Genomic DNA, 12,911 nt, shown 5'->3' on the forward strand with positions numbered 1-12,911 from the left:
ACAAGCACCTCGTTCATGTATGCCCTGACCGGATTGTTAGGGATTTCCAAACATGAATTGCAAAACAGATACCCCGGTAAATACATGATCATACAGTATTTCCAATGCATTCCTTTGAATTTCAATGGGTGCTGAAATTTCCAATTTCGTTCTAAGTTTACTCGGGTTGGAAACATGTGAATTTACTTAGGTGGGGAAACACATGTAAATTTGCAAATTTGCAAATATTTACACACCTTAGATATGTATGTATCATACCGGATTTCAGGGGTATGTATATGAACGGTTCATACACCTTCATGTTACCTGTACTCAAGCAATATGATCATATATATCCATCATGTGAATTACTTGGTTCAAAGGGCGATGCGTTGCCCCTTTGTCCTCGCAAGTTTCCCTAGCTGTCACAATAGAATAGCACTTTGTCTTTCTTGGAGCCCAGCCAAATATGCTACACGAATCAACTCGTAATTTCTTAAGTCTGTTCAGCTCGCGCATCACTACTCTAAAATATGTTGTGGCAGTACATAATTGGAATATTATTGCACTGCATGTGACCTTCCTTAATAGTCCCACAGTGCCTGAACAATGTTATTTCTCCATTCGCTCAGCCTTTGCTGTAATAACGCCATACATAAACTTTAAAGTTGTCCACATTTGTTTCACTAACGCAAAAGTATACGATAACAAACAATGCCATATCAAATTATATATTCTGTGAGACATGAAATGAAAAATTGTTTTTATTGTGTAGCGATTATGACCGGATAGCACAGGCGGATGCGTTCTCTGAGTATATCATAGGCATGTTGGATCTCTATGCCTTTCGTGAAATTCGTCTATATTGTCCTGTTTAAATTGACGATCCATAACTCAGATCACGTAAGTAATTGTGATGTCGCATTGCTGTAAATTTCCCTATCGGAGAAGTCATTCCCACAAGATATATATTCCCTTGTTTGGAGAAGATCTATGGCTATTACGCCCCAGTGTTGCTAAACATCTTGTAGGCCTTTAGTCTGACACAGACGCAGACCTCGCATGTTAAAGTTCAGATCTGACAGGGGCTGAAAATATCATTCCGACATGAATACAATATCTCAGTGTTTTCCAAAGTAAGTGGAGAGCTTTCTACAACATTGGAAATAACTGTATCGTTGTCCTTCTGATATTCCCCGAACGAAAGCTCTACCCATTTAGGGTACAATGTGTAAGTTACGGAATTGTAGGGAATAGTCTTAAGACTTTTCTACTTTGACCAGGACTCTTCGAACTTGTAACAGTCGTTTGAGAAGATCAAAAGAGAAAAGGGTAGTGCACAATGTATCTGACGGACGTATTTAGAGAACGTTCGAAGAACTTTATAAATACAATGATAGAAATACCGGTTATGTTTAAAACGTCCCTTCAATCTGATAGCCAGAGGGATTATTGTGAAAGATCGCAGTATATATCATCATAAACGGGCCAAGATAAAAGTACATGTCATTCATCCCCACATTATATCCCTTTTATAGACACGGGACATCGTTGTTACAGGTAGGGCAAACACTTTCTTCTAAAGTGTCTGCCGGTTTCACGCTACATACTTGTGTTCAGAATATCGAGAAAACTAGCGACGCAAGTTCTCCTCCATCACACCAGAGACCACATAATCTATCATATGGCCTTTGATCACACATATAATTGTTTATTACCCACGTGGTCAACGTATGGGTAGTTGCATACTAATCTCGTACGTCACACGAGTGTCGTATCGCGTTGACCTGAGAAATTCTAACGATTTGATTGGATAACCGATGACCTCTCAATTAGGTCACATTCTGACGTAACTATTTTTTCATTCATAACAAACACGTGAATTCATTCATTCTACAACTTAAATGCATTGTGGGAATGTAAACATCGCGAACGTTGCCGTGTCGCTGTTTAATTGTGAGTCGAACTGAGACATTATATCCGTCGAAAAACGTAAACGCAATGTTTCCACCAGTGATGTTAGCCGAATGTAGCAACTGCAAACCAAGAAACGGGGTGCTACGGAGTAGTTTACTGTAGGAGGCTGTACGAGGCGATGACAACTGACATGAATCGTGACGTCGGTTACCAAGGCAGTGACGTCATTACAGTGTGATGTCATGCAAATATTGTACTACAGTACAAAACTCTTCCGCAACCTCTTTATGAAACCGGTTTCGGGTTGAAACCAAAATATTAACAAAAATACACCATTTTGTCAATTTAATGCATGTAAGACCTTCTTATGTTATCTGACCTTGCTTTCGCTCGGTCAGATACCATAGGAAGGACACTCGTTTCGTATAGTTCGTATGTAATGAGACCTCGTGTAGTATTCTCTATAAAGATACCCAGTGTATTGATAGCGATGAAGTAATTTATCAACTTGTACGGCCGACAGTATCATCTGCATTACTCTCTTACATAAGGTGAAATATCACAGGGTTGTTATGGTAACGATAATTTGGCATACTATTTATTGTGTTATTCTTTAATCTGCGATTAGAATTTAAATACGTTTTGACGTGAGCATGTTAAGAAAAGAGAAGCTGTAAAACGAAATGTATTGTGATCGAACCTATAGGCCTTTGTAAAAGCGAGGATCAAGCTACCTACATAAAAACCTGTTTTCGTGATAAATATCTGTTAATCCTTGGCACGATTCCGACCATATCATGGGCATGTGTTTGTGAATCATAATCAAATAGTGATGTTACAAGGCGTCCATGCCGCGTCAACAACACATGCAAACAGGGGCGTAGCTACCATTATAAAAAACAGCTCGAGCTTACACATGATCTTTGCTAAACAATAATTTTTCTTCTAATTCTTGCCAGAAATACCTACAAACACGTTCCATTTAAAAAGTGGAAATCCCTCTATGAATCATACTGACTACAATATTCTTTGACTAAAGCATTACCATGTACAGTAAACAGGTTATTCTTCATATCATAACTTTCAGTGATGATTGTTTTTCCATCGACATGTATGAGGATGTTTTGTTACAGTTATGATTATATGTGAATCATCACTGAAATGCAGTTGTTTATTTTTCATTTGTTTATCAATTATTTTAGAAAAAACACCAAATACTCGATGTATGGTATTGTATCGATGCAGCAGACATGTGTAAACTATGTCCAAACATATTTGTATAAGAGGAAATCACATTTCAATTTCCATGGTGGTAAGACTTCCGTCCGAATCAGAATATGTCTTTCAGAATATGTCTTTCAGTATGTTCAGATACAATAAACAAATCGCGTTAAAACTCATCCTTATCAGATGAGGAATATATACAGTATATATTCAGGTGATATGATTTGACTAGAATGAAATTTAAGGGGGGATACAGGCGGAAGTCTTTCCACAATATTTTGAAGCTATTGAAATCATCAAACGTCAAACGATAACTCTTCAGGTCTCATAAAAAATGAAATTTGGGCAAGCCCCCAATACCACCTACATATGCCCCCAATACCACCTAAATATAAGGCTTTGCAGCCCATAGGGCTTACACGAAAAAAATGGCTTGCTACGCGCCTGGCAAACGCACGAGAATTGCAATACCGGCCTCTTACCACTGATTCTCCGTGACCTGGAGACACATGTGACTGAGCGTATGTTGGGACGTCGTCTGTCATACAGACCCTGAAGCAAATATATCCAAGCCCACGCAAGTCTACAAAATGTGGCAAGTCTAGATTTCCACAGCTTCGGGAGAAAGTCTCAGGGCTCCTTTTCATTATATTATATTTCCTTTCACTATGAACTTTTTTTCTGTAAAATACGTTTATATCAGGGACTAGTTGTTAATCTAGTTCTGACGGGTAGAAGACAAAAGACAAAATGGATACTAGTGCTGTTACATTTTATTATACATATACATTCGTCCTTGTCTCGGTATAAATGTATATTTTCCACCAAATTTACCTATCGGAGGATATCGAAATCTAGGTTAAGCTATTTGAATCATATTTACAATTAAAAGACCCAAACAATGGTTTGTTGTCCAAATTTTTGGTTTTCCATAGTCACAGAACGATAGTTTTCCCCTTCCGTCTCTAGGAAAACTCACTGCAGGGTTGGGTTATGGAGTGCCATACCAAACACCCACAGCTAGCGGGACCAACATCTCCAGTAACATTTACATCTGCCAACGCTTAATTCGCAAGTGGTGAGGCAATAAGCCAATGAGGCTAAGGGTCCTGTACCATGTTTGTGAAATACCTATGATGCCTTATATGAAGTCTATCATCTAAGCAAGTCTAGCTATGTATGGCGTTAAGTCACTGCTTGAAGAAAGGCTCCTTTAGAATTTTATTTGGTAAATACATGTATTAGTATTTTCATCATATTGGAAAATACATAGACTAACGCTCAATGTCTGAATATATATAATTTTGATAGCAACAAACAAACCCATTTAAATTGAAAAGGAGCCCCAGGCAGACACGAGATTCAGGCCGGCTAGCCATGGCAGTTAGCTATAGATATGTTTACTTTGTAACCCGACCCCCAAAGTGAGTTAGGTTTCATGCAGATGTTAACAGACCCTGGACCTGAGGAGATCTAGACTTGCTTCATTTAAGGCTTTAACATTGCATAGAGGGCTTGGCAGTAGGGGAAATAATGTGGTTCAGGGACTGTGAGACAGACTAAGCAGTAAGGAATATAATGTGGTTCAGGAACTGTGAGACAGACTAAGCAGTAAGGAAAATAATGTGGTTCAGGGACTGTGAGACTAGAAAATGCATGGCAACCTACACTTCATTGTGACTATGATTAAGGCATCATTTCAAAACACAAGGGTTATTTCCTTTGCGTTAACTGACAGGCTTTCGGTGTCAAATTATTTGGAACTCCAGCCCAAGGTGGTGTTATGCTGTCTGGAAATATGGCCTTTTTGTAATGCTTTGGTTGCACATAATGATAAGTGATTGTTGTACATATGATGTTTTTGAAGGATAATCTCAGCTGACTAATACTTTGCACGTGTTTCCCCCCACTCTTTTCATACCCGTAAAAGTTAATTTTCCATATATATGTCTGTAAGAAAAGAGTGTACGTAAAGTAATGGGATGGCTGAATTTGGCCACCTGAGGTAGTGACCACAGCACTCTGGTTATACTGCATTGAGAGAGGACAGAGCTTGGCAAGATACCAATAAATATGCTTGTCATTTAAACCTTTATCTGATGTTTGTGGAATGTGATTTTATAATTGAAGATGATTCCTGCACCTGTAGCCCCAATATAGACGTTGTTAGTCTGTGAATCTTCCAAATTACTTCGTCTCTTTTTTTCAATTGAAATTAAGATCTTTGCCTTTTATCAAAATAATATATTTTCAGTCTTAATGTGCCTATGTCGGAAATCAACCACCGGTTTTTGACCTGACAGGCAAACGCTTTAACCACGAGCGTACCCCATCATTCCTTGATACTGTTAAAGAATATACATTGGTACATTTATTATACATTCAAGATTGAACCCAGTTTTGTCACCATAAATCCTTCAGTTTTTATGTTAGTGACATGATCTGCACACTGATAATTTAAAAAGTGAAATATAAATAATGATTGTTTGCGATCTTTATCCAATTTAGTTTTCCATTGATCTAGTAATTTTCAGTTTCTATTTCCTCGAATTTCTGTACGAAGGTACTTTTAACAGTTTCACCCAATAACAGTAAAGCATACAGATAATACGTTTCGGTACTTTGATAGATTAATAAGTACACATTATATTCCATGATATTGAGATACCAAAATGATTAACATAATTATAAAATATATAACAAATTAGACAGCAATAAGCAAAAGCAAGAGAGAAAACGCATGAGCAACATAATGCTGTCAGGTAGTAAGCTTTCAATAATTATCGAAACTGCTTAGTTATGAGCTAATTGCAATCACTACAATTTTCTATAGTCTACCCAAGAGATGGAAACAAAATAGGTCTATTATGAAAATTATGAGCTAATTGCAATCACTACAATTTTCTTAAGTCTACCCAAGAGGTGGAAACAAAATATGTCTACAGTATATTCCGTCGGGTAACTGAAATTTGAGAAAACGTCCGTATGGAATAATACCTGTATTCCGAATCAAAAAGAGGTCATACCAAGTATGTGCATGTTCACACATTTACAACAGTAATTTACACCGGGAATCATTAATACATTGTAATCATCTTTTATGAAAGTATAGATAATGAAATTTGTTCAGTTATGATCAGTCGGATAATTCATACAAGTGAGCAGTAAAATTAGGGACCTACCGGTTCATGTCTGTGTGAACACATCTGTCTGTGTTTTATTGTAATTAGCAGTGTCTCCTTGTATAGCATATTAAGAAGTGTACCTAAGGTCAGTTATTTAAACTGTTATGTAATTTCCATTACAAAAAGTATAAACGATATTACCTACTGGTCAGAAAGACTTATCAGTACCCAACACCGACCCACCACCACCACCCCACCCTAGGCCTACCCCATGCCACACCCTCTCCCTCGCACACACACACACTCCCTAACATACATATCGCTCTGGCCCATAGACCCGATATTTGAACCTGTTAAACAGACACCATGTGTATGTCAAGAAAGACACGCACGTTATTAGTGGTGCTCAGTCATGGGTATCACTTCACCATGTGTTTCTAATTATCTCAGTACATTATGGCGTGGTCGGACGCGCTAACGAACCCTATGTGACAGTTACATTACAGAACCATTGAAATACATGTTAAAGTAGTGCTAATCTTGTAACACTATATTTACCCATTTCCAACCATTTACGCATGTACTAAATATATGACAAACCTAACCCTGGTCATACGAGATTTCAAGGGTATTGAAATGCAGGTCCTACAGTCACAGCATTTACATATGTTACACATGTTAGGAAACACATGGAAACAATGGCCAGATTTACACACCTGTGAAATACATGTAAATGCAGAGTTGAATGTTCGTTTATTTTAACACCCCTTTAAACGTGTGTAAATCTGACGGCCAGATGATACGTAGATTTCAAACGTTGTTCATATGGCCGCCGGATGAAACGAGCATTTCATGACGTTAGTAAATTTGGTTAATACAGTCATTTTGTGTGGAATAGACACTACATGGGGAATAGACACTACACTACATGAGGAATAAACACTACACTACATGAGGAATAGACATTACATGGGTAATAGACACTACACTACATGAGGAATAGACACTACATGGGAAATAGACATTACACTACATGAGGAATAGACACTACATGGGAAATAGACACTACACTACATGAGGAATAGAGGGGACACTACATGAGGAATAGACACTACATGAGGAATACACACTACATGGGGAATAGACATTACTACACTACATGAGGAATAGACACACACTACACTACATGAGGAATAGACACACATGGGGAACACTACATGAAATAGACACTAGACACACTACATGATGGAAATAGACACTACACTACATGAGGAATAGACACTACATGAGGAATAGACACTACACTACATGAGGAATAGACACTACACTACACTACACTACATGAGGAATAGACACTACACTACATGAGGAATAGACACTACACTACATGAGGAATAGACACTACACTACATGAGGAATAGACACTACATGGGAAATAGACACTACACTACATGAGGAATAGACACTACATGGGAAATAGACACTACACTACATGAGGAATAGACACTACATGGGAATAGACACTACACTACATGAGGAATAGATGCTACATGGGGAATAGACACTACACTACATGAGGAATAGACACTACACTACATGAGGAATAAACACTACACTACATGAGGAATAGACATTACACTACACTACATGAGGAATACATGAGGAATAGACACTACACTACATGAGGAATAGACACTACATGGGGAATAGACACTACACTACATGAGGAATAGATGACACTACACTACATGAGGAATAGACACTACACTACATGAGGAATAGACACTACACTACATGAGGAATAGACACTACATGGGGAATAGACACTACACTACATGAGGAATAGACACTACATATAGACACTACACTACATGAGGAATAGACACTACATGGGAATAGAATACACTACACTACATGAGGAATAGACACTACACTACATGGGAATAGGAATAGACACTACACTACATGGGAATAGACACTACATGGGGAATAGACACTACACTACATGAGGAATAGACACTACATAGGAATACATGGGAATACACACTACATGAGGGGGAATAGACACTACACTAGACACTGGGGAATAGAATAGACACTACACTACATGAGGAATAGACACTACATGGGGAATAGACACTACACTACATGGGGAATAGACACTACACTACATGGGGAATAGACACTACACTACATGAGGAATAGACACTACTACATGGGAAATAGACACTACACTACATGAGGAATAGACACTACATGGGGAATAGACACTACACTACATGAGGAATAGATGCTACATGGGGAATAGACACTACACTACATGAGGAATAGACACTACACTACATGGGGAATAGACACTACACTACATGAGGAATAGACACTACATGGGGAATAGACACTACACTACATGAGGAATAGACACTACATGGGGAATAGACACTACACTGAGGAATAGACACTACATGGGGAATAGACACTACACTACATGAGGAATAGACACTACATGAGGAATAGACACTACACTACATGAGGAATAGACACTACATGGGGAATAGACACTACACTACATGAGGAATAGACACTACATGAGGAATAGACACTACACTATAGACACTACATGAGGAATAGACACTACACATGGGAAATAGACACTACATTGGGAATAGACACTACACTACATGAGGAAATAGACACTACACTGGGGAAATAGACACTACATGGGAACATAGACACTAGACACTACTACATGAGGAATAGACACTACACTACATGAGGAATAGACACTACATGGGGAATAGACACTACACTACATGGGGAATAGACACTACATGGGGATAGACATAGACACATACATAGACTACATGAGGAATAGACACTACACTACATGGGAATAGACACTACACTACATGATACATGGGGAATAGACACTACACTACATACATGAGGAATAGACACTACACACTACATGGGAAATAGACACTACACTACATGAGGAATAGACACTAGGAATAGACACTACACTACATGAGGAATAGACACTACATGAGGGAATACATGAGGGAATAGACACACATGGGGAATAGACACTACACTACACTACATGAGGAATAGACACTACATGGGGAATAGACACTACACCACATGACATGAGGAATAGACACTGCATACATGGGGAATAGACACTACACTACATGAGGAATAGACACTAGACACTACACTACATACACTACACTGGAGGAATAGACACTACACTACATGAGGAATAGATGCTACATGGGGAATAGACACTACACTACATGAGGAATAGACACATACATGGGGAATAGGACACTACACTACACATAGGAATAGACACTACACTACATGAGGAATAGACACTACACTACATGAGGAATAGACACACTACATGGGAATAGACACTACACTACATGAGGAATAGACACTACATGGGGAATAGACACTACACTACATGAGGAATAGACACTACACTCTATGAGAAATAGACACTACACTACATGAGGAATAGACACTACATGGGGAATAGACACTACACTACATGAGGAATAGACACTACACTACATATAGGGGAATAGACACTACATGGGAAATAGACACTACACTACATGAGGAATAGACACTACATGGGAAATAGACACTACACTACATGAGGAATAGACACTACATGGGGAATAGACACTACACTACGTGGGGAATAGACACTCTACACTACATGAGGAATAATAGACACTACATACATGAGGAATAGAATACACTACAAATACACTACACATGAGGAATAGACACTACACTACATGGGAGGACACTAGACACTACACTACATGAGACACTAGATGAATAGACACTACACACATGAGGAATACATGGGAAAAAGACACTACACTACATGAGGAATAGACACTACATAGGGAATAGACACTACACTACGTGAGGAATAGACACTACACTACATGAGGAATAGACACTACACTACACGTTGAACCAACACTACATGAGGAGTAGATTCTACATTGAGAAAGACATTACATGGGGAATAGACAACATATGATATGGAAACTTTATTGGGAATAGACACTACAGTGGAGGCAGACACTACGATGGATACAGACACTACAATGGATGCAGACACAACATGGATATGGGCACAACAACGGATTTGGACACTACCTAAGGAATGACACAACTATGGTTTATGGACACTAAACAGATGCAGACACTACCTAGGGAATGACACTCTACAGTTTATGGGCACTAAACGGATGCAGACACTACAGGACACTGTTTGGTTTACGGACTCTAAACGGGTACAGACACTACCTAGGGAATGACACTGTATGGTTTATGGACACTAAACGGATGCAGACACTACCTAGGGAATGGGACCGCCTCTGTGGTGTAGTGGTTAGAGCGTCCGCCCGGAGAGTGGAAGGTCGCGGGTTCGATCCCCGACCGCGTCACACCAAAAGACGTTAAAATATGGTACTTGTTGGTCCCTGCCTGGCGCTCGGCATCAATGGGTACAACAAGGACTGGTCGGCTCGGAGTCAGTATAATGTGTCTGAGTGGGGTATTCATGCTTCACTGCGGCATGGTATCTCAGTGGGCTAGCACTATAAAACCAGCTTCAGCCTGGGCTAGTACAAGCAGCCTCACATACACATACACACGCATGCACGTCGTCATATGAGCGAAATATTCTCAAGCACGACGTTAAACCCAATTTCACCTCGCATCACCTAGGGAATGGACACTGTATGGTTTATGGACACTAAACGGATGCAGACACTACCTAGGGAATGACACAACTTTGGTTTATGGACACTAAACGGATGCAGACACTACCTAGGGAAAGGACACTGTATGGTTTATGGACACTAAACAGGTACATACACTACCTATGTGATCAACACTGTGTGATTTATGGACACTAAACGGGTACAGACACTACCTAGGGAATGACACAACTTTGGTTCATGGACACTAAACGGATGCAGACACTACCTAGGGAATGCAACAACTATGGTTTATGGACACTAAACGGATGCAGACACTACCTAGGGAATGGCACAACTATGGTTTATGGACACCAAACGGATGCAGAGACTACCTATGGGATCAACACTGTGGGATCAACACTGTGTGATTTATGGACACTAAACGGATTACCTAGGGAATGGAACAACTATGGTTTATGGACACCAAACGGATACACTACCTAGGAATGCAACAACTATGGTTTATGGACACCAAACGGATGCAGAGACTACCTATGGGATGGACACTGTGTGATTTATGGACACTAAACGGATACAATGGGAATGATACAACTATGGTTTATGGACACTATATGGATGCAGACACTACCTAGGGAATGCAACAACTATGGTTTATGGACACTAAACGGATGCAGAGACACTACCTAGGGAATGCAACAACTATGGTTTATGGACACCAAACGGATGCAGAGACTACCTATGGGATGGACAGTGTGTGATTTATGGACACTAAACGGATTCAGACATTATTTAGGGAATGATACAACTATGGTTTATGGACACTATATGGATGCAGACACTACCTAGGGAATGCAACAACTATGGTTTATGGACACTAAACGGATGCAGACACTACCTAGGGAATGCAACAACTATGGTTTATGGACACCAAACGGATGCAGAGACTACCTATGGGATGGACAGTGTGTGATTTATGGACACTAAACGGATTCAGACATTACCTAGGGAATGATACAACTATGGTTTATGGACACTATATGGATGCAGACACTACCTAGGGAATGCAACAACTATGGTTTATGGACACCAAACGGATGCAGACACTACCTAGGGAATGGAACAACTATGGTTTATGGACACCAAACGGATGCAGACACTACCTAGGGAATGGAACAACTATGGTTTATGGACACCAAACGGATGCAGAGACTACCTAGGGAATGGACCTATGGTTTATGGACACCAAACGGATGCAGACACTACCTAGGGAATGACACAACTATGGTTTATGGACACTATATGGATGCAGACACTACCTAGGGAATGACACAACTATGGTTTATGGACACTATATGGATGCAGACACTACCTAGGGAATGACACAACTATGGTTTATGGACACCAAACGGATGCAGACACTACCTAGGGAATGGAACAACTATGGTTTATGGACACTAAACGGATGCAGACACTACCTAGGGAATGATACAACTATGTTTTATGGACACTATATGGATGCAGATACTACCTAGGCAATGCAACAACTATGGTTTATGGACACCAAACGGATGCAGACACTACCTAGGGAATGCAACAACTATGGTTTATGGACACCAAACGGATGCAGAGACAACCTATGGGATGGACAGTGTGTGATTTATGGACACTAAACGGATTCAGACATTACCTAGGGAATGATACAACTATGGTTTATGGACACTATATGGATGCAGACACTACCTAGGAATGCAGACAACTATGGTTTATGGACACCAAACGGATGCAGACACTACCTAGGGAATGAACAACTGTTTTTATGGACACCAAACGGATGGGAATGCAACAACTATGGTTTATGGACACCAAACGGATGCAGAGACTACCTAGGGAATGCAACAACTATGGTTTATGG

This window comes from Haliotis rubra, unplaced genomic scaffold (assembly GCF_003918875.1).
Source record: "Haliotis rubra isolate DU_JTF1 unplaced genomic scaffold, ASM391887v1 Scf154, whole genome shotgun sequence".
Classification (NCBI taxonomy): Eukaryota; Metazoa; Mollusca; class Gastropoda; order Lepetellida; family Haliotidae; genus Haliotis; species Haliotis rubra.